Genomic DNA, 24,307 nt, shown 5'->3' on the forward strand with positions numbered 1-24,307 from the left:
CTCATTCTTATCAATGCTTACAGGCAGTACATGTTTTCCTTCATTGGTTCAAGTCATTAGCTTTGCTTGGAATTCCCTCTCCTCTCCATCTTATATTTAAAAGCCAACCCAAGTGCCACCTTCTCCTTTAAGTCTTTTCTGACCCCACTTTTGCTTATCACTTTGAACTGCTATTTTTCTTTTTATTCAGATCTCACCACACCTCATTTCTACCTCTCTATAACACTTCTCTTTTTTGGTCTTATTTATATCATTTTTGTATGTGCATATTTTGTATCCTCCACTAGATTTTAAGTTTTACTGATTACTCTCTTCAAAATATGCCATATAATTGATCTAGGGCCTGTCAACACGAACTTCACAGACTGGTGGGTACCTGACCCTTATTTTAGTTCTGTAGCTCAAAGTTAAAGAATGGCACTTAGACCAGGGTTGTCAGCCTGTGAAGGCTGAGGGTGATAAATGAGAACTCGTTTCAAGGCTTGGGGTACAGTACTGTACTGTATTCCATAGTCATTAAGTATATCACATAGCCCCAGAATGAATGAAGTGCATCTGGCTGATAAGAGGTGACCCTGGCACAGAACTGCTCTAGTCTTACGTACATAAAGCTGACCTGGGGTGGAGTTGGTGGGCAAAAATGAACTTCCTATAGCTTTGATGTGACCTTCACTCACTCAGATATTAAACATTTGCAACTGTGCATCTCCTGAATGAGGATTTTGAAACCCTGAAATTTGTACCTCCACCTGTTCTGGGTAATGCTGCTGATCCTTCTTCTTTACTGTACTTACTTCTTTATTCTCTAGATAATTCAAGCTTGATTGATCTACCCAAATGATGGATGGATCAATTGTCATATCAATCTGAAACTACTACTAGTAGTCATTCAGTGTCCTTAGAATAATATTTGGTTTAGGGTACCAATGTCATAAAGAGGACTGTTTGAATGCCTAAATAAATGAATGAATGAATAAACACATGAATTGTCAAATGAACAGAGGAAGGAACATATGCAAGCTGTGCATGAGATGATACTATATATTAAATTTCATTTTATCATTTATTCAATAAGCATCTATGAGGTACCTCCAAGGAACTAAACTCTTCAAAGTTGTAGGGAGCCATGCCTGAATACATGGGTAAAGCGTAACAAAATGGTGTAAAGAAAACTGACTAGGGTGGTGGGTTCTCCTCTTACCTTACAGGACACAGCTCAACCCTTCAGGAAACCTAACATCTGCCCATATCTATACCAGCTGTTGGAAGGTGGCGTAGGGCAATAGAGAGCTGAGAAACTGAAAGCACAGAAAAACAAAGAGTAAAAATATCAAGCAACCATGGTCTACCACCAAGATAACCACTGTTGACATTTTAGTTTACATAATTCCAAGATTGTTAATAAACCAGAAACACTTGTATACTAATGTTTATGGAGCTTGCAATATATGCAAAACACAAGGCATTATTTTTCTTTGCATATGTCAGTCATTTTATTTAACTAGAGTCATAGTTGCTGTACTGTGCCTTCTAGAGCCCTGTGTAAGGCTGAAGGATGTATTTCCTAATTGCTGTGAAGGCTGTATTACTAGCAGTGCTTAGCTGTCATCACCCTTCAAGGATGGCTTTGGCTAAAAAGAACTGTCCCCCAGTCTCACCTCCTTTACCCCAACTTGGGACCACACTAAAGGGCAGTCCCATTTTTAGGACTCCTCATGGTGTAGGGGGAGTCAGCTAAGGTTGTATTGTAACTGCATCACAGCCCAACTTCTCCTCCCTCACAATTCAACTTCTTCTGCCCTCTCCACCCCCCACCCCCAGTTATTGATTCTGAAAGGACTCCCCATTAACTCTTCTGCTTGCTAACCTCTGTCACAGTCTGCTTCCTATGGGAACTCGCAACCTGTGGCAGCTATGTGAGAGGGAGATAATATTAGATCATATGTTAAATTCCCATTTCACAGATAATGAAACTGAAGCAGAAAGATATAATTAAGTTGCTCTCTGTCCTGCAGAAAGGAAAGAGTTGAGTAGAAATGCAAGGTCATCTTATCACTGAGACCCAATGCCGTAACAAGCTAATAAAGGAGTGTGTTATTGGAAACAAACTGATTTTAGCATCTCTTTTCCCTAGCCAAGAAAGAAACAAGATCATTGTGTCTCTTCAGGTAAGAACTTCTACCTCTCACTTTCTCCCATCTTCTCCTACCTTCCCCTACCCTCTTCCCTCACATAACAAATAGGAGGTAGCTTTAGGATTTCAGACTCAGAGCCGAAGATTAAATTGGGTAGTCTTGGACTTGAAGGACGTAGAGGCTAGTGCTTGGAGTTGAGAACGTGCAAGAGGTCCTGGGAACAGTGAGATTCTCTGAGGCTGACGAGGAGGCCTCAAGCCCATAATGTGGAAGATTTCCATACTGTTTCCAAAAAGCTCTGCCAAGCTGTGTCTGGGCCTCTGAGAGGATGATGTATGGATGCAGGAGGGAAATCCCACTAAGAGCCCTGGTCTCATGAACTGCAGCTAAATATCCTCATGCTTGGTGTGTGGAACCATCAGCTTTGGAAACGAGCAATGCGCTTGGATAGTAAACATCTCAAATATGGTCTAAGGAACAGACACTCCCTCCAGATTATGGCATCATGTAAGCCCAGGTCTCCTGTAGGATACTTTAGATGCTATGAGGACACACCTACTAATGTCTGAGAATCAATTTAGCACCAGACATGCAGGTGGATGTTAGAGCAGGGTTAATTTTATTTAGAGAAATATAAGACTATAGCTAGTCCTGCTCTTAAATGCTATGGAATAAAATATATTTTCTTTAAAGATAGATATAAATAGGGATGAATAGATATGTACAATTAAAATAAATGACATATTATACTTTAAAGTAATTAATATGTTTTTTGGAGACCATTTTCAACATCTGTATGGAAATCCATTATATGGGTTTTTAAGTATTAGTCTAACAAACCATCTACTCTCAACCATTTAAATTTATTTTAATTTTTCTTTTTATAAACACCACTGTTTTAAATACCCTTGCATGACATTTTTGCTCACATCCAATACTTTTTTTGTAGGATCAACTCTGTAACAGGAATTTTATTTCATATTTTATATCATAGAATATGTTCATTGTTAAGGCTTTTGAGACCTGTTCCCAATTTGCTCTACAGAAAATTTGATCCAAATTAAATACCCACTAGTCCATGTTTCCATACCCTCACCAACATTAGGTATTCTTCTTCAGTCTTTGCCAATTTTTTGTGTAAAATGTGGTATTTCATTGCTTTTAGGTATCTACATTCATTGATTTCTTCAAACACTTAGACTTTTACAAATTAACTAGTACAGATTCTTAAGGTTGATGTATTTAAAAGGGCCAATTTTGCAAAGATTCAGGACTTTTTAAAAATTCTTGCTTTCCCCTGCGAACTGTGAATCTCTTATCTAGGATTCCTCAAGTGGAACACACATGCTTGATGGAAACGGTAAATATAACCAGGTTCGATAACAGAACCCAGCCTCTCTTGCTTCCCAAATCAAAGCTGCATTTCCTTGTGTGATATCATTAATATCCAAAGGCAACACAAGGCAACATCACTGTCACTCCCTCAGTGACAAGTCTCACAATTAAGATTAGAGGCAGAGCTAAGGGTAGAACCTAAGACTTCTGACTCCTAGGAATTTCTCTTTCTCCTATATTTTAATGCAGTCCTAGGGTGAAAGAGTATATATTTATTTTATAATCATAAGCATTTTTGGCTCATAGTTAAACTTTGACTCATCCCAAGGTGTCTTCAAATTAAGGAAAAGGGCGTGGACATGAGATTTTTTAAAAGATGTAATAGATACTTGGCTTATTATGTAGCTACTATAGACCAGAAACTGCACAAAGTTTTAGAAATAATAAATAACATGTTCTGAGAATGGCAATTTACTCTAGTGCTTTTGGTTTTCCAGGATCTTCAGTCTTATTAAAAACAAACAAACAAACAAAAAACAGCTTAGCTTTTTGCAAATTATAACATTTACAAGTGTTTTAGTTTCTGAGGCTGCTCAAAGCAGATATCATGAAATGGGTTGGCATAAACAATGGATATTTACTATCTTACAGTCTGAAGCCAGGAAAATGCCCAAATTAAGCATCATCAAGGTGACGGTTTCTTCCCAAAGACTGGTTGCAGGTGATCCTTGTCTTCTTTGCCACGTGCCAAAGCAAGTAGCAGCGTCTGCTGATCTCTCTCTCCTCTTCAAAGTTCTGTTGATTTCAGCTTCTTGCTTCTGTGGATTTTCCTCCCTTTGTCTGAATTCATTCTGTTTATAAAGGACTCCAGTAATAGGATTAAGACCCATACAAAATGATGTGGGTCACACCTTAACCAAAGAAGCCTCATCAGAAGATCCTACTTACAATGGTTTGTACCATCAGGAATAGATTATTCTTAAGAACATGATTTCTGGAGTAGTTACAGCTTCAAACCACCACAACATGTTTCATTTTATGTAAATTACATGAGCTGATCACCCCCCTGGAGTCTGGACTGTATCTCTTTGACTCTATAGGACTTGTTTGCCTCAGTTAACTTGGTGGAGCTCCTAGACTTGAGTCCCTTGGTTGGCTCAATATTAAAAAAAATGGAAGCAAAAAATGAACCAACCCCTTTCTGTTCCTCCAAGATGAACAGATGAACCCCATGAGCCCCTTTCTTCCTACTCCTCCTGATTTAATGAGTCTTGTAGCTGTCATTCTGCCTCTAATCCTACCCCTAATATCTAGCCACACTTCCAGCACTGTGTTGTTCTGGCCAGATGTGATAGCAGCACATAATAGTAGTGACAGTTAGAAGCTGAGCAGACTCCTACATCCGTTCTTATTACAGCTAGAAATGATAAACAATTCTCATAATCTGACCCACAGCCTATGGCTAAGGAGAGTCCAAATGAGAAAAATAACAACAGCTTTGTGGGACAAATAGATGCTACAGTTGATTTAACCACAAGGTCCCTTCTGATGGGTTTTTATCTGGCTTCTCCATGAAACAGGGAATAATAATAAGGTAGCAGTGGGAAGTCTGACAAAGCAGGAATGCATTCAGAGAAGGGTGCTTGGGCCTTAAAGGGAACCAATACCATGTAACATTAGAAATGTTTAGCCTGAAGAAAATTCATGGGGAGACCTGATCTCTATCTTCACTTAACAGAAAGGCTATATTTGCAGTGGGTAGAAGTGAAAGACAAAGACAGGTTTTGGCTTGACATATAGAACAACTTTTCATTGGTCAGAGATGCCCGGAGATGAACCAGAGTACACTGCATGGGGATGAGTTTCCTGTCCTGGATACATGCAGGTAGAGACTGGGAAGACTTTGCAAAGGAATGCCCTTGAAGAGATACAACATATGATGGAATTTGGCCTTGAAACCTTAAATCTCCCTTTGAATCCTGAGAGTCTATATTTCTGCTGTTTCATCTGCTAATCTCCAGTTCCAGCTATACTTGCTCAGAACTTCCCTAAAATACAAACAGCTAAAATACAAACATCCATAAATGGTATGTCTTTGAATTCCCTGTGACATAGATAGGCTCACCCTCTTGACCCTGCTGCTCCTTGCATGCATGGTCTCCCTAAGCCTTGTGGTTCCAGGACACTAGTCCCCAAAATATACTGAGTTTGCTTTGCTTAGAACATGCTCAGCATCAGGCAGCTCTGATTCATCTGCTGTACAGGACTTCTGCTGGCTTATCCCATCAATCACCAGCCTCTCCATTATGGGAAGAAGTGTACTAGAGAAACGAAAATGGAAACACCAAGCGAAAACAGAGAGGAGCACACATTGTCCAACCATATGTGCCTAACGGCTTGTGTAACATTTCTTCCTTCCTGGAAGGCCAGATAAAAGCTGGCTGGTAGGAGTCTTTCCTGGGAAGGGCAGTAGTAGCTAGACTAAGCTGAATTTAGAAGAGGAGATGTACTTTTTTTGAGAGAGAGAGAATATGATAATCACCCAAACCACTCATTTGTGAAAAAGAAACTGGCAATATGCAATTCTCCATAGCTAATGGTAGTCCGCCTAGGATAATTCTGGGTTTTCTCTGACAGGATGAAAAGCCTGTATGTAAAGAGATAACAAACAAAACTAACACTCCCGTGTGATTAATGACCTGAAATAGGTCGGCTATTCCTACCAGTCCTGGTCCCACTAAGCATCACAGTCAGAGACAACAGATCTACAAAGTGCTGACCTCTTTAGTCGCCGTCGCTTTAATGCCATCTCTGCCTGCCTGTAGAAAGTAGTAGATGGACTAGGATTTCATACCCTCCCTGGAGTGTGGACCGTATCTTCTGGTCTCAGTTTTCTAGAGTTCTTTGTTAAATTTACATTTCAACAGAGTTTACTAATCTAATGACCAAGCAGTAACTCTAGGCCTTGTGATAGGGCCCTGGGTTTACAGAGAGGACCTAGACAAGATGATTCCCCTCAAGAAGACAAATGCAGTCAAAGAGATTATACTAATATAAAGTAGTGTGGGCTAAGACAGAGATGTGTGCAGGGTGAATGAGGGAGCTTAAGGATTACTGCCTCCAGTCTGGACTTAGAGACAGACTTCCTAGAGATGGAGATGACCCCTGATGAAAGACGAAATGAAGGGAGTCAGGTAATTGTAGATATTCTCCATCATGGAAACTTTACTATTACATCTACTACTTATCTACTGACATCTAATTTTCATGTCATCTTCTTCCCCAATCTTAATATTAGTATGTGCATGTGCATGTGTGTATGTTTTATCACCATTTGAAGATGAAGATGACAATAAGGAATCAATGACATGCCTACAATGACATTGGGTCAGGACTTGGATCTAGACATCAGACACTAAATTTGGGGGTCTGCACAAAACTCTATACTTGTTTGCATTTCATTTTCTTCTCACAATTGATTGTTCTGCTCTGTAACCTGAAGGTCATTCTTCCTAACTGCAATGAAGGAAGCAACTCCTCTGTACTGATTCCAGGATCCTTGCAAGACTTTAAAACTAATGACCCTGTTCCTTACTTTCTTCATTTGTAAAATATGACCTCATGTCACCATGTCACCCATGTGACCTCAATTCTCACCACTGCCCACTTCATGTCCCTTTATTCTTTTCCTTTGGGAAGAGTTAGCCCCAGCACTTCCCCTATCAGCTCATACTATATTTTCCTTTCTATAGAAAAATCAACCATCACTACAACAACCACTCACACTGAATCCCTGGTGGATAACCTGCTTATTGAGGAGTCCTACATTGGGCAAAATAAATTTAAACATTTTAAGGTAAAATTGCCGCATAGATGCAAACTTGTACATTTCTAATCCATTTAATCTTAGCACAGTCTCTCTGAACAAGTCTTTCACATTTTAAGATGAAAAATCTTCTTGCTCTTTGCTACTTGTATGGCTCTTTCCTCTGGCCCCTACCCTGGCTTGTTTTTTCATATTACTTCTACTTTTATTCTTTGAGCACTCTTTCCTATGTCTTCTGATGCTGAGATGTGCCATTTCTTTTAAATTCTGCCAACTACAAATAGTTTTTCTAGGACTTGCAGAGCATAACAGGTATTTTGGATAGAGATGTCAAATACACTCAGATAACAAAAAACAGTCTTCCATTCTCTCCGAAACCAGGCCTCTGAATGATGTTCTCACATAAAAGGGCCAACTCAGGAAAGGCACTCGTGACTATCTTGGCCATTTAAACTGTTCAAACATATAAGCCCAGATTTGCAAAACCTTCCCTTGAAGATAAGAGCTTAGGCTTCACAACCAGGTGGGTCTAGGATCTAACCCTGGCTCTACCATCTAGGTGCATGATCTTTTAAATCTCTCTGACACTGTTGTTTCTCCATAATAATGCCAACCTTGCTAAGATAATTATAGGTTAAAAACAAGAAGAAAACATATGCTTCTAAGCACAATACTTGACACATGCAAGGTATTCAAACAACAGTTGCTATTGATTTCTTTCACAATCTCTCATTCTTTCACACACAGAGAGAGAGACTCTCACTCCCTCACTCACATACACATTTGTCTGGTGTGGAAAATTCTTACAATAAATGGAAAGCATATACACGGGAAAAAATCATTTCTCTAGAGGTAGGAAGGTAAGTTATTATAATTCTCAGACTTTTTCTGGCTCATTAATTATAAATAATTTCATAGAGGATGTGTAGTTAGGCACAAATATCCTTATCTTTTGGCACTTCCCTTCTCTCTCTCCATCTGCCCTCACTGTATGGTCTAGTACCATCAAACATTTACTGAGCACCTACACTGTGCCAGGAGCTGTGCTGCTGAGTTAGATGATGAACAGGAAGATGATGATCTTGGTCCTCAAGTGACTCAAAATCCAGTTGGGAAAACAGACGTATGCACAAAACACCATTGTATACTGTGTTGGAAGAAGTATGTTGGAATGGGGAGAACCTGGGATCAGAGACCAGTTGGCAGGCTCCTATGAGGGCTGGAGTGAAAAGAGATAGTCTGAACAAGGATTCTGGAGCTGGAAAAAAGAGGGCTGGTTCCCAGAGTGATTCCTGGTGTGGAGGACCGAGGGTGAATAGGAGGTGCGAAATGTTTCCCTAGATGCTGGGTAGCATTATGAGGAGTGAAGTGTCAGATGAAACCTGGACATGTGAGGCAAAGAGCAGATGGGGGATGAGTTGATGAAGCCACTTTTGGATGTATGGGGTTGACCAGTCTATGAAATCCAAGTGAAGCTGACTAACAGGCTGATACAGATATTAAACTCTAGGAAGCTCAGTAGTGCCTGGCATAGAATGAGCATCTGCTAAATATGTGATGAACAAATGATTGAATTAATGAACAAAGGAAAAACCATGCTTCCTTTTTTGGAAATGTGGCCTTGATCTTCTCTTAAAAAGTATGCTCACACTTGAATGAGATATCTCAACTCAGTGTTTTCCGGGTACATTTATGGTCAACCTTTCATTTGAAGTACAATCCAGGGCTCAGGAAATTAACAGAATTACATGTAGCACTTTTTCTATCATCAAGGAAATGGATCCAAAGGACCATTTTAAAGCATAATGGAGTAGAATAAGATAAAATTACAGAAATGAGATAGCCCTTTCATTATTTTATCCAATTCTGTATTTTCTGGCAAATCCCTGAAAACCTGGGCTCAGTCATCACCTCTATTTTGAGGTCTTCTCTTACCTGACTTTCCTTCCCTCCATTCATCTCCCAGCCCTATCCTCTTCTAAATAATTCAACCATTTCTTCTTCTATTTGACTTGGTATGGACTTGGAGCCAGAGAGATCCTGGACCTGCCAAGTTTTAGTAATATAACCTTAGCAAGGCATTTAAGATCTCTGGAAAAATAATATTTAATAATTATACCACGTACTTGATACCTACTAGTCAGTCAATAAACATACACTGAATGTATGAATTTAATTTAACAGGAAAAAGTAGAGACAGCACTCACAAAAGTGGAGACAAAAGTGGGGACTCATTAACAGCTAGATACTTTTATAGTAGATGTGTCTATTATTGTATTTGTCACACTTTTTAACTCTTATTTTACTCTCCATTTCTATCTTCTTGAAAAACCCCACACTTATTAATCTTTGTGTTCACAGCATTTGGCACTTAGCTGGTGCTCAGTAAATGTTAGCTAGACTGAACCAGTGAGGGAAAGTTAGAAGTCCTTGGTCCTGCTGTCCTGACCCATAACGTCCACAGTGCTGAGTGAGCGAGGGTGAGCCCAAACCAGACAAGCAGAAGGCATGAAGAGGGGAAGGTGGTTCTCAACACCAATAATGGAATTTATTAAAAAACAGACTGTTCCAAGGGCATCCTCATCCAGGAACTCTGTGGCCCATGCATCCTCAGTCCATCCGCCTCCCAGCCATCGGGCAAAGTTGCTTATTCCACATCACTGTGTATGTCCTAATTCCACATTTAATGATCCATCTCAGTTCCCCAGACTTTCTTCCTCCAAAGCGCCCCTGCCTCCTTCTCCTTTGAGTTCATGTCACACTTTATATAACATAATTACAGATCAGGTTGACTCCTCAGTTCCCAGAATACAGAGGTTACTCTTTTAATTGCAGTGAGTTCTTTTAAATTCCTGCTTATTTTTAATTATGAATGCCTGAAGCCGGCCAGCCACAGTATAACTTTCAGCTTTGAAGAAAGAAACAAGCCCAAGAAGCAGAGAAGTAACAGAAAACATATTTTCGTGCAAATTGATTCAATGACAAAGAAATGTGGAGAGAAGAGGCTCATTCCTACATTCCTGAGAGGTGACACTGGCCTTTGAAAATGTCTGGCTCTACATTTAGAAGAGATTAGATAAAACTGGCTCATTATACCACAGTTTCAGGCCCTATAAACATATCAGTAACTCAACTTCTTTGCCTGTGTGTCTATAGCTCATTTCTGATATTTTGACTGGCAGGATGGGCCTTCAGCAATGTTTTTATTTTATTTTTAAAAATTTTTCTGCCTTCAGGAAACCAAACTCCTCAGCCTAACACCTGACAATATCCTTTCAATATAAAGTTCTAGTAACTACTACCCATGTGTGAGAAACTTCTTTTCCCAAATGGTCTCTACGGTTGCTGCAGGCAGACATCACTTTTTAATTCCTATGTGCCTGCCACGAGTTGAGCCCACAAATGTGACTTCATTATTAAACCAACTTTTAATCACAGAAACCTGCCAAGTATCTAATCTATCCATGCCAAATTCCCCACTGCTAAAATCCAGACTAGTTCAGGGCTCCTACAAGATGAGTGAAGGAATCTTTGCATTTCCTGCTGATTCGATGAAACCTCCTGCCTCAGTTGCTTTGTCTCTCTCTACCTCAAGCCTTCCTGAGGGTTGGCAGGGTGAGGAAGGAGGAAGGGACATCCCATACTGACCTAGGAACTAGCTATGCCAGGGAGTATACTAAGTACTTTATTAACAGTCTTTCATTTAAATCTGGATTGATGTGTGAAAAAGTGTCACTAGTCCTGGGTTTCAATCGAGAAAACCAAGGCTCAGTGAATTTAGGCAACTTGCAAAGTCATTGTCTTGGTTTGACTTCCCCAGAGGTGGACACTGAGGTGAGGATTTGAGTTTGAATAGGTTATTAGGTTATTTGGGAGAAATCACCTGTAGAAGTGGGGAAGTGAGACAAGGGGAGACATTTGATAAAGAGTGTCTCATCAAGCCGGCTATCACGGGGAGTCCCTGGGATCCACTGGAGCTTATTTCTGGTTTCACTGGGTTATCCCACCTAAGAGATAAGGGAGCTGGGGCATTACTCACAAACTTCTATCAGACAGTTGCCTTAGGGCTGCTCCCAGCGTTTTAAATCTTTGGCCAGTCCAGTCAGCCAACTGGCTGAGCAGAGTGGCTCCTCTGCAGAGTGAGAGAAAGCCCTCATTCAAAGAAATGCAGATAAAGGCATTTGATACAGTATGAGTGAACTAAAGTGATAGGGCCTCAGATAAATTGGAGAGTGACCAACAACTTCTGCTGCAGCCACCTAGCTCTTGAAGACAGAAGAGGGATTCAAACTGAGGGCTGCATGGCTCCAAAATCTATCATGATTCTACTATAGTATTCAATATCAGATGCCTCTAACTGTTGAAACAGATGATTGTCAGTCCGTATTCAGGATCTATATCATGCTGTTAAGTAAAATAAAATGGCTGCCTGCTTCGAGCATTGCCAGGAAGAGATCTCTTTCCAAGAAGGACTTGTCCAGAAGACAAAAACAATTAACCTGCAGAGGCTTTCTGAGAAAATGGAAAAAGCAACACCTGGTAATAAAAATAGTTTTGGTCTAGTAGAGAGAGCTTTTCAGAATGGTCAAGCATTGCCATACTAATTAGCGTATAGTTGCCCTCCACTTAGTAACAGCTCTCCTAACACAAAATGTAAATTTCACAACAGCCAATCAGAACATTTCCTCTTTTGCCCTATATGACCTTCCTCTTTCCACTCCCTTGGTGGAGCTCCCTTCTACTTCCTTAATGGGATAGTGCCCAGTTCATGAATTGTTCAGTAAAACTGTGAGATACTAAATTACATGAAAAGTGTCTCTTTTATTGATACATATAAAACAAGGTGTTAAAATTGTTGAATATTCAATATAAAATCAGATGTCATAGCCTGGTAAAGAATTTCTCCCCTCATATCACCCCTCAGTGCAGGAGACAATATGCCATCCCAATGTTCTGTTCAGTAACCTACTTCTACCTCAACCCCAGGTCCAGCCCCAGTCTCTGCAGAGCTAGTACAGTATTGTGCCGGCTGGCACAGAGGAGAGTGTAATGCTCCCACTTCCTAACAAAGTATAGAAGAGGCCTTCTTTCATCCCCTGGACCATTATACCTCTAAGAGCTGCTAGAAGAAAGATTATCATATAATTTCCATATTAAACAATTTTCCACACCCTTCTAGGAGACTTCCAGGACAATGATACCATTTATCTATTCTTCATCACTTTTTACATCTGCTATTGTCAGAAGCCAGTCTCCCTAACCCTCCCCCCCCCACTCCCACCCCCACCCCTCCCCACAGTCTTCTACCATCACCCAAGTTTTTCACTGTGCATTTTGGAACTCACAGTCTAACACCAGCACCATCTTTATAATTTCTCAGACTGCCCTCTCAAAATTCCTGCCCCTTTCTCATCTTGTCCTACCTGTCCAGCACCTAGTACTGCTTTCCCTGCAACTCTCTTTAGTGTGGCTATTTTTGCTTTTATTTCCCATGTCAGGGTGTGGGTGTTGGGTGACTGCCCATCTTTCTCCCAATTCTTTAAAGCATTTTCTTCTCCCACCTCCTTCCAAAACTGAAGTGTTTTGAAATTGAGACTGTCCTTCCCAATCTTCCTCCTCATTGCTATCAACTACCTGCCTCCTCATCAATCTTCATTGGTGATTTCAGCACTTAGCTTACTGTTTCTTTTCCATTCCTATCTGTATATTCACTCTAAGTGATTTTAAGATTCATTTAGATGATGCACTCAACACTTTGACCTCTCTGTTTTTTAAAGTAGGCTCCAGTGATCTTTCCTCCACCCCCCTCTGACACCACTCACACATTCATACCAGTTACCTTGTCCCCACAAATAACTGGGTCCCTTTCCACAATTCTTTCACCATTTCTTCCATGTTCAGTTCAATTATTTTATATCCCCACTCCAGCTTCCTTAATTATCATTATGAGCTTTTATCTCATCCCTCTTTTTTCTATCCTTATTCTCTTTATTTTTTCTATTTTTTTATTTTGAAATAAATTCAAAGTTACATGAATAGTTGCAAAAAACAATACTAGCCCCATACACAGAATTCCATCATACCCTGACCTCCCTCCCCCAATAGCTCGATCCACCAACTTTAACATGCTGTCACATCACTATTTCTTTCCCTCCCTATCTATCATCCATCACATATTTCTCTGTCTTCTGAATATATGAGAGTCAGCTGCACACATCCTTGAACATACACTATAATTCACGTATGTACTTCCCATGAACGAGAACATTCTTTTATGTAATTCCATTAAGCACAGCTAAGAAGTATAAGAGATTAAATGATACAATGTTTACATTCTATATTTTCTTTTCCTTATGTCTCAACTGTGTCCCTTCGAGCCACCTGTCCTCCACCCTCCAATCCCATCCAAGTTCATCCTTAGCATTCAATTGTTGTCTAGTTAGACTGTCTTTTTTTTAATTTTCTTTTTTCAGTTGTGGAAACATATATACAGCCTAAATCTTCCCATTCCACCCCTTTCCTAGCCTTTCATTAGTGGGATTAATCACATTTAAAATGATGATATGCTCTTTCCCATCATCCATTACTAGAAATTTCCCTTCACCTCAAACAGCAACCCTACACTCCTTTCTTAACTTCCCATTGCCCCTTCCCCCATTTTTCTTAACCCAAACTCTACTTTTCATCTCTATGGTTATATTCTCTGATAATTTCTTTGTGTTTACTGTGGGGCTTAAAATTAACCTCTTAAATCCCTATTAATCTTGTTTTTCTTTGATACCACCTTCACTTCAATAGGACACATAAACTATGTTCCTATACTCCTTCATTCCCCCACCTTTATATAGTTGTCTAAAATTACATATTTTACATTGAGTTCAAAACCATTGATTTGTCCTTAGAGTTTGTGTATTTTTTACCATGTAGGAAGTAAATAGTGGAGTTATAGTTCAAAAATTATTGACTTCTATTTGTATTACATTGTGTTTGGAGAATGTTCTTTGAATATATTCAAATTTTTTTTTTTTTTTTTTTTAATTTCTTGAGGCTTGTTTTATGTCCCAGCTTATGGTCTCTTCTGGAGAAAGATCTGTGATCACTAGAGAAAAATGAGTGTCCTGGTGATTTGGGATGTAAGGTACTATATATGTCTGCTAAAATTCTCTCTATCTCTTTCTCCTTTCTTTGTCTCTCTGTTGGTAGGGCTTCCTTTAGAATCTGAAGTAGGGCAGGTCTTTTATTGTCAAAGTCTCTCAGCATTTGTTTGTCTGTGAAAAATTTAAGCTCTCCCTCAAATCTGAAGGAGAGTTTTGCTGGATAAAGTATTCTTGGCTGGAAATTTTTCTCTCTCAGAGTTTTAAATATGTCATGCCACTGCCTTCTCGTCTCCATAGTGGCCTCTGAGTAGTCACTACTTAGTCTTATATTGTTTCCTTTGTATGTGGTGAATTGCTTTTCTCTTGCTGCTTTCAGAACTTGCTCCTTCTCTTCAGTATTTGAGAGTCTGATCAGAATATGTCTTGGGGTGGGTTTATTTGGATTTATTCTATTTGGAGTTCGCTGGGCATTTATGCTTTGTGTGTTTATATTGTGTAGAAGGTTGGGGAAGTTTTCCCCAACAATTTCTTTGAATACTCTTTCTAGACCTTTACCCTTCTCTTCCCCTCTGGGACACCAATGAGTCTTAAGTTTGGACATTTTATTTTATCTATCGTATCCCTGAGATCCATTGTGATTTTTTCAATTTTTTTCTCCATTCTTTCTTTTTTTCTTTCATTTTCTGTTCTGTGGACTTCTACGATGCTGAGATGTTGTTCAGCTTCCTCTAGTCTTGTATTGTGAATATCCAGAGTCTTTTTAATTTGGCCAACAGTTTCTTTTATTTCCATAAGATCTTCTATTTTTTATTTACTCTTGCAATGTCTTCTTTATGCTCTTCTAGGGTCTTTTTTATGGTGCTTATATCCTGGGCCATAGTCCTCTTGATGTCCTTTAAATCCTTTGCCATGTTTTCATTCTTTGATTGTAGTTCTTTAATTAATTTTGCGAGGTAAAACATTTCTTTCGAAATCTTGATTTGTGTGTTTGGAGCTGGATTCTCCATATCATCTGGTTTTATCATATGCATTAAGATTTTCTGTTGTTTTTGGCCTCTTGACATTTGTTTTGCTTGATAGGGTTCTTTCAAGTTGTATCAAAAAAAAAGGACATCGATCTAATTTTTCAGAGACAGTTTGGTGACGTACACTTTCTCTAAGTAACCAGCAGATGGCGTCTGTGAGCCACCTACATCCCTCCAGTCAGTTCTCAACCTTTTTTCCCGTGTAGTGTGGGGAAATGATTCTTGAGTGTTCAGTTGGAGAGCTCAGCCTGGGTGCGCCGCTGGAGTCGCCCACCCTGAATGTGGGGCACGCGCACGGGTGGCCAGGGGGGAAAGGCAGCTCTCTCTCGGTGTCCCATAAACCACTGGACTTGGCGTAGCACCCCTGGGTTCTCTGAGTGGATCCCCCCTCCCAGCTGCGATCCTCCCTCAGCCGAGGGGGATGCCGTGCTATGTCATCAGTGTGCGCCATCCCTCTAGGGAAGCCCTGGGCCGCTTGGCTGTGCCACGGGGCTCTCAGCTCATTTCAGAATACAGAATGTGTGAGGCTGTCTTTAGTGCAATGCCTTGTGGGCTGAGAGCAGCTGAGGTTTTCTCCACAGAGAGAGAGCGAGAGACAGAATATTTCCCCCGATTTTCCCAAGGTCAGTTGTCACCAAAAGCCTCTGTCTGCTTGTTTAGGATTCGCTGTCTGTATTGAGCAGTTATTATTAAAACCTCACTTGGAGCTGGGCTGAGAAAGTGCACGGCATGGCCTCCGTGAGGGAGGGGCTCCCGGCTCTAGGTTCTCGGCTCTCAGTGCGGGTCCGCAATTTTACTTACAGATTTTATGCTGTGATCTCGGGCATTCCTCCCAATTCATGTCGGTGGATGTTGAGTGTACTGTCACGTTTGTCTCCCCGCTACCAATCCAGGTTATTTACTGGTTTTTTGTTCATTTATGAATTGTTCTGGGGGAGACTAAGTCTTCCACTTCTTTCTATGCCACCATCTTCCCAGAATCCTCCTTATTCTCTTTTTTTCCTCACTTCCCTCCTTACTCAGCTTAGGTTTCATAGCTCAGCTCTTCAACCACAGCTTTACAAACACAGTCTATTCTTTTCCCTCCATCTAAATTGCCTGGAAGAAACCAACCACTAGTTAAATCTAATTACCCAGCAATTCCATTTGTGTACCTAAGCAACATTCTCATAGATAAACACACTTTGTTAAGCAGTGTCACTTTAAACAGATGCCCACAAATCTCAATGTTTATTCCAGAATTCCTGGAAATCCTATTACCCTTAATACACCCATGTGCCCACTCTTCAGATAACTATTTTCCATTTTCCTCTCTTCAAGCCCACATCTTCCCTTTCAATTCATCACTTACCCCATGATCTAAAAATAAAGACAATTAAACTTTCATGCATTAATCCACCACTAATACATTAATTCCACTAATATTTTGGCCTGCTATGTGTCAAGCATTATTCTAAGTAACAGGGATACAGTGCTGAACAAATAGATGAGGACCTTTACATCTTGGAACTTACATTCTACCACCATAACTACCATCCACATTAGTACCAAAACACTCTGCTCTCCTGTTGGAATGGATGGCCTCTTCTCTCATCTAAAGCTGATCCTACACTTGAAGTCTATATCACATCCTCTCTCACCTTCTTAGGTAATTAATCCTTGCAGTTGTCACCTGTGTTATCCAGCATCAATTTCTTTTTTCTCTACTGGATTGTGCCTTAACAATGTACAAAAACATGCTCTAATATCTACCTAAAAAATAAAAACAACCAACAAGAACCCTCTCTAGATCCCACACTCCTAATTATTCCCTCACTTTTTGGTTCCTCTGCACAACAAAACTTTCTCAGTTATCTATAGACACTGTTTTTACTTCCTAGCTCCACATTCTTTCTCAGCCCACTCCAGTCTGCACTTTTTCCATAAGACTTTTGCATTTTCATCAGACATCTAAGCTGCCAAATCTTATAGTCACTTCTCCATCTCCATATAGGTTATAAGATAAAGCTTAAGAGGGTAGGCTCTGAAGACAGTCCTCCTGAGTATAAGTTCCAGTCTGCTAACTTACTGTCTGTGTGACTTTGGGCAAGTTACTGTATCTTTCGATGTCTTGATTTCCTCATCTGAAAACTGGTCATAACAATTGTACATAACTCTTAGATTTGTTAGGAGAATTGAGTTAATATATGTAAAGAACTTGAAACTCTGTGGCAGGTACAGTGTAAGTGCTCAATTAATGTCAGTTGTTATTATGATAATTGATCATGCTACTTCTATTACTATTAGCATTATTTGGGACCTTATCTTGTTGATCACTAAGTACCATGTCATAGAATTAAGCACTCCTCCTTCAGTTTTCTGAGTCTGCTTCCCAGATCCTCCTCTGTATGACCAGTGAAAAGAGAGCTCCAGGTCTTAGTCCTAAGACTCCTCCTTTTCTCAATCCACACTCTCCTTAGGGTATCTCATACAAGTCTATGCCTTTAAATAATCTCCATATGATGATGACTTCTCAATGTGCATCTAAATCCTTTTGGTTCTTTTTTGAGGATAGGACTCAAATACTCAATGCCTACTTTGTATCTCCACTTGGATGTCTATAAGAACTCCTGCACTGATTTTCCCAAAATCTTTAGAAAGTGGCATAATCTTCTACCTGGTTGATTAAACCAAAACCTGAGTCGATCTTGATTCTGCACTCTTCCCTTCCCCCCATATCCAATCAACTCATTTTTTCAGCCAGTATTTATCGAGATCTTAGTATGTGCTAGTCATTGTTTTAGGCACTAACAATACAGATCTTAGCAAACCAAATTAAAACCCTTACTCTCATAGAGCTTATATACTTGTCTTTTGACTCGACCTTGAAAATACATTCCAAATCTGTTCACTGTTCTCCATCCCTATCCCAACTCTAAACCACTATCCTTTCTCATTGGGACAAGTACACTGGCCTCCTCACCCTTCTCCTTACTTCCATACTTGCCCCTTTACAATTCATTCTCTACACAGCATTGGAGTGACCATGTAAACACCTTGATTATTGTGTTTCAATAATAAAATCTAATCTCCTTACCCTGATGCCTCTCTCTGAATTTCTCCCCCATATCTCTCCTGCTCACTGGGCTTCAGGTATATCTGCCTTCTTTCCCTTCTGGATCATGCCCAGCCCCTTCCTGCTTTAGGGATTTTGTGTCAGCTATCCTGTCATTCAGATCTCAGTTTAAAACATCACCTCCTTCTTCACCTGCAGAAAGAGAGTACTTCCCTGATCTAAAATAAAGTAGCCCCCAGTCATTTTCTTGAGTCACCTTGTTATATTTTCATTGGCATCTCTAGTAAAATCCCTTTGCACTTTTCTCAGCACACTTACTACTATAAACTTATTTTCATCATTCATATGATTAATGTGCACATAGTTTCTCCCCAAACAGATTTTGTGTTAGGGCAAATGTGTCTATTAGTTATCATTTTGTATCTTCCATGCACATAATAGAAACAAATTAATATTTGTTAAAATACGAAAACATGAAAGAAGGGAGGTAGATATGGAAATAAATGGCTTTGGGCTATTGGTCAGGAATTCAGTGTTTAAATATTAGCTTTGTCACTAGCTATTGGGTATGGCCTTGGGCACATCAATTCTCTATGATTCCACATTCTTGTTTGAAAAATTAAGTAATTTAGAGATAGGTCTCAAAGTGGGTAGAGCATCAGTGTTAGAACTAGAGAGGACTGGCTTTGAGTCCTGACTCTGCCTCCTATTGAATATATATATGATTTGGAGAAGCTTACCAAAAACCACTCTATCTATTCAAAGAGTTGTTGTAAAGGCTAAATAAAAAACTATGGGAAAGAATAGTACAGATTCTGGCACATGTGGGCATTCTGGAAATTCAAGTTCTTTTCCTACTCCCATTTTCTGCTTTGAGCTATAATAAGCAATGTTCCTCAAACTCAGCAGACCCAGCTAAAGGTATGCGGAATGAGTGAAATATGTGTAAACTTGGAGTGTAGAAATGCATTTTTCTTTCGTACTTATTGTAAGGCATGGCGAGGTACAAAGTCATTCCCAGCTTTTGTTCAGGCCCAATCTTGAATGTGTCAAGCTAGTTAAAATGAAGAATAAAAAGAATCCCACTGTGTATGCACAAACAGACACATAATATTTGCATTCAGAAGAAAGGGGTATAGGCTAAACTTTGCAAAGCATGGGCCAGTCTTCCTTCTCAGAATAGGTTGTGCTGGGAGCAGGGAGCCCAAAAGGAAAGGAGGTATGTGAGCAGGTGGACTCCAGGGGCCCCTTCTACCCTCAGAGGCCCCAGGCAGGACAGCTGGGCTAACACCTGGGCACTTTTTAGAAGCATTTGATGCCTCAGGGAGGCTTATATATTCCATGGCTGCTCCGAGAGCCCCTATCTGCCTCCTTGACATTGTCTAACCCAAAGAAGAAAGGGAGCCTACATTTAGACAGTCCCAATACCTGGTAGCCCTTCTTCCTAGGCAGTACATAAGCTTTACAACAAACCTTAGAGTAAGTAGTATTTTTTTACATCTCATATTTGTTGAGTTTCTACTATGTGCCAATGACTCTGACTGGTGTGTCTCAAATTTCATTTCAATCTGCACAGCAATCCTAGAAGAAAAGGTAATTGTGCACTTTGTTTCAATGAGGAAATTGAGGTTTAGAGGGAGTGGATTACTGCTGGGGTCCCACAATCAGAAAGGGGTAGGGCTGAAATTGAAAACTTTGTCTATGTGACTGCAAGATCCAAAAGAGGAACTATATTATTCAAGTCTGACAAAATTAAAGACCCAAAAGTAGAGTCTATGCATGTGTGCTTATATATACAAGTCTATACAATTAAAAAAAAATGTATCTTGATGAAAGATTTCATAATTTCTGGATGTACCACAAGCTTTCTTTCTTTAGTGCCTTAATAGCAATTGTTCACTACACTGGAATGTCCTTTTTTTTCATTCCCAAATGTACATATTGTTCTCTACCCACCAAAGCCAGAGGAATAAGGGTGGGTGGTATTTCTTGATGGGTAAGTGACTGGGCTTTGGGCTTTTCTCAGATAACCAGACATGTTGGAGGATTGAATGAGATAATGTATGTAAAGTGCCAGCTAATTGCAGCCTTTAAAAAATCAGTTGTTTTTACATAAACATTTATATATTATTTATCTATAGATCACCTTCCTGTGAAACAGTCTTTCATCTTCCTAAGTAGAAGTAAGCTCTCCTACCCTTGACATTCCAAAGAAATTTAGCTGGGCTTTTCTTCTGAAGCTCAGCATTTTTGCTTTGTTTAAAATATATTTCTTCTGTTCTCTTACTTTTTATATAAACTATTTTCTTGAGTATGGGCTCTACATGTGGTTCATCTGTTTATTGCTCTTTATATGTAGAACAGGGCTATGCAGATAATATAAAAGCCACGCATATTTATAGAAGGAGGAAAAGGAAAAAGGAAGGAAGGAAAAAGAGAGTGAGAGAGAGAGAGGTTAAAAAAAAAATGAGGAGGACAGAAGGAAGGAGAGCATAAAGGCTGACTATATTACATATATTACATAGCTACCTAAATTCAGTGGACTTTAGCAAGTAATAATACCAACAACAATGATAATCTAAATCAATGCACCTCAGTAATAACAACAGCAAACATTTATAAATACCTATCTTATGCCCAGATACTACTCTAAGTGCTTTCCCCGTATTGTCTCATTAATTCTCATGATTCTCTGAGGTAACTTATATCATCTGCATTTTGTAGATGAGGAAACTGAAGTATAGGAGCTTAAGTATCATGTCGAGGATCATATACTTAGTCAGTGTAGACCAATCTGATGCCAGCTGGTTCTAACAGACAAATCTTGAAAGCAGCTGGTACTTAAATCCAGATTGTCTGACTGCCATACAGTCATATCTTGTTTTACTGTGCCTTTTATTGTGGGTCACAAAAATTACACTTTTTTTTACAAATTGAAAGTTTGAGACAACCCTGTGTCAGCCAAGTCTATCAGCACCATTTCTCCAAAAGCATGTGCTCATTCTGTGTCTCTGTGTCACCTTTTAATTAAGGTATGTACACTATTTTTTTAGACATAATGCTATTTCATACTTAATAGACTACAGCATAGTGTAAACATAACTTTTATATGCTCTGGGAAACCAAAAAATTCATGTGACTTGCTTTATCACAGTGGCCTGGAACCAAACCCACGAAATCTGTTATGATTGTGTCTCTCCCATTGACAAGTCTGTTCTCACACTTTCCCTATAAGAAGGGACAGCTACATGGGGGCATGTCCTCACCCTGGAGTGCTAATTCACTTCAAGTCCAGTAGAATGAATGCCCTGGCTCCCACATACCTTAGTGTGACTATAAAGAGATATTAGAGGGAGACCTCTACTATGCTAGGCAGGATAACGGCCCCCAAAGATGTCTATACCTTAATCCCTGAAACCTGTAAATGTATCACTTTACATGGCAAAAAGAGACTTTGCAGATGCAATTAAGATTTATAGACTTTGAGATGGGGGTGATAATGCTGCATTATCTGTGTGGGTCTAATCTAATCACACGAGTCCTTTAAATCTTAGAACCTTTGTTGGCTGCAGTCAAAGAGAGATAATGACAAAGGAAGATGGGTCAGTGATTTCAGCCCACCATTGCTGGCTCTGAAGATGGAAGGGGACCAGGAGCCAAGGAATGCAGTCAGCAAATAGAAGCTAGAAAAAGCAAAGAAATAGATTTTCCCCTAGAGGCTCCAAAAAGGAATACTGCCCTGCCAACCTTGATTTTAGTCCACTGAAACCCATTACCTCTGACATACAGACCTGTGAAAAATAAATATGTGTTGTTAGGCCAACAAGTTGGTGGAAATTTCTGTTCGCAGCAACAGAAAACTAACACAGATGGTCTCTTCTTCCTGAGTCCTGCTTTAAAAATTTCCTCATACACCACACCCTGTGATGTGAAATTTATTCAGAGCCTTGATGAACAAGAGGTGTCAAGCAGATAAGTATCCACCTTGCATGGTGGTTGGTTTATCTAAAAGGAACTGTTGAATACTTTCTTAAAAACAGTTATCTCTTACATTAGCACGTCTTAAAAACAGTTATCTCTTATATTAGCGCTTCAAATATAACACAGTTACATTAGCACTACTAAGTATTTACATGATATACTTCTAAGGTATGACACTGGTATAAGGAGTTAACAAAAGAGTGGTATATGGTAAAACTACCAGTTACATATTATAGACTATATTTAATAGGAATACCTTGACAGTACTACACTTATACGAGGGACAAATAATTAGGGGCTAAGAGCTTTGGGATGTTTTGTTTTATGATACTTGTTTAAAATTGAGATGGATGATGACAGTACAACTAAGTGAAGATAATGTGAGATATTGATTGGACAGAATATATGCTATGTATAATTTTACATGCTATGTATAATTGTACATAGAAGGATGGCCTGGAATCAAGTATGTGTCCTTATTCACATTATTTGTCCTTTGGTAGCCTTAGTTACCTCATCTGCAATATGGGGATTATATAACAAATTAGTTATCAAGAGAAATATTATGAGGATTAAATGAAACAGTAACTTTATCTAATATTTTGGGCTCATATCAAGAACTCAATAAATATGAATTGGTATTACATGTATCTTTTGAGTATCAAGACATAGAATGAAATAAGAAGCATCAATATTTTTCTTTAATTTGTATTTGAATAGCCCTTTCCTCTTTTCTTTTCTTTTGCACTTTCCTTCTTTTTTCTTTTCCTTTCCCTCTTTCTCTTTCCCTCATTGCTCTATTTCCTCCTCTCCTGCCCTTCCCTCCCCTTCCTCTCTCTCCTACCTCTAAGGTCAAGTTATCAGGGAAATGGTAGGCTTTGATTGTTTCAACAATTTTAGCTTCATAAAGAATAATATCCCAAATTAGACATCATGGAGAATGAATCGAAGCAGAAAAAGACTGAGGCAGTAACTCGTTAAGAGGCTATGATTACCACCATCATCATTGGAGTTTCTTAACATGGATGATGGTCTTTCATCTAACTCAACTTCACACTTAGATGCCTTAGAATCATGAGTCATCCTCAAAATAATCCCTTCTTCTACCCACCCATCTAAGCATTTAGGAGCACTTAACTTCCTAAGAATTTCTTGAAACTACTTCTCTTCTCTTTCCCATTGCTACTGACTCTGAGCACCACTTGCAGGGGCTTCTGTAAGAGGTTCCTAACTGCCACCTGCTGCCAGTCTCACCTTCTCCCATCCAGTTTACATATAGTTGCCAATGTGATCCTTAGGAAAGGAAAATATATTCAAGACCCTCTTCTGTTATAAACCCTTTGATGACTCCTTTTTACTCTCAAAATAAAGGCCAACTTCTGCAACTTGGCATATAAAGCATTTTAGAGTAAACCTTGTATACCTCTGCAGTTTTATCTCACACTTTGTTATGCACAACTTATACTGATACTTAACTGTTCTGAAATACCTACTATTCACCTTGCATCCTGTGTCCATGCCAACCTTTGCACATGCTGATCCCTCTGCCTATAATTCCCCTTCCCCACTCTTCTGCTTCCTCATTTGTGGTTTGATTGAATCATGTCCCCTACAAAGACACATTCAAGTCCTCACCCCCATTCCTTGGGTATGGACTCATCTGTAAATAGGATCTTCAAAGATACTATTTGGATAAAGCCAAACTTAATCAGGTGGGCCTTAATGCAATAGGACTGAATTCCTAGAAAGCAGAGGAAATTAGGATACAGTCAGTAGAAGCCACAAGAGGAGACAGAAGGACAAATCACTACATGGTGGAGGCAGAGATGTGGTTGCCAGCAAGCCACTACAGA

The 24,307-nt window shown here is 39.5% G+C and overlaps 1 long non-coding RNA gene across 1 annotated transcript in view; it reads right to left on the reverse strand.

The window, feature by feature from the left end:
• Positions 1 to 1,277: 1,277 nt before the first annotated feature.
• LOC119535965 overlaps positions 1,278 to 24,307 on the reverse strand; it is a 151,798-nt gene continuing 128,768 nt past the window's right edge. Inside the window, exon 3 of the long non-coding RNA XR_005217324.1 lies at positions 1,278 to 1,298. This is a non-coding gene — a long non-coding RNA (uncharacterized LOC119535965). The remainder of the gene's footprint in view (positions 1,299 to 24,307) is intronic.

The sequence above is a fragment of the Choloepus didactylus genome, chromosome 6 (assembly GCF_015220235.1).
Source record: "Choloepus didactylus isolate mChoDid1 chromosome 6, mChoDid1.pri, whole genome shotgun sequence".
In the NCBI taxonomy this organism is placed as follows: Eukaryota; Metazoa; Chordata; class Mammalia; order Pilosa; family Megalonychidae; genus Choloepus; species Choloepus didactylus.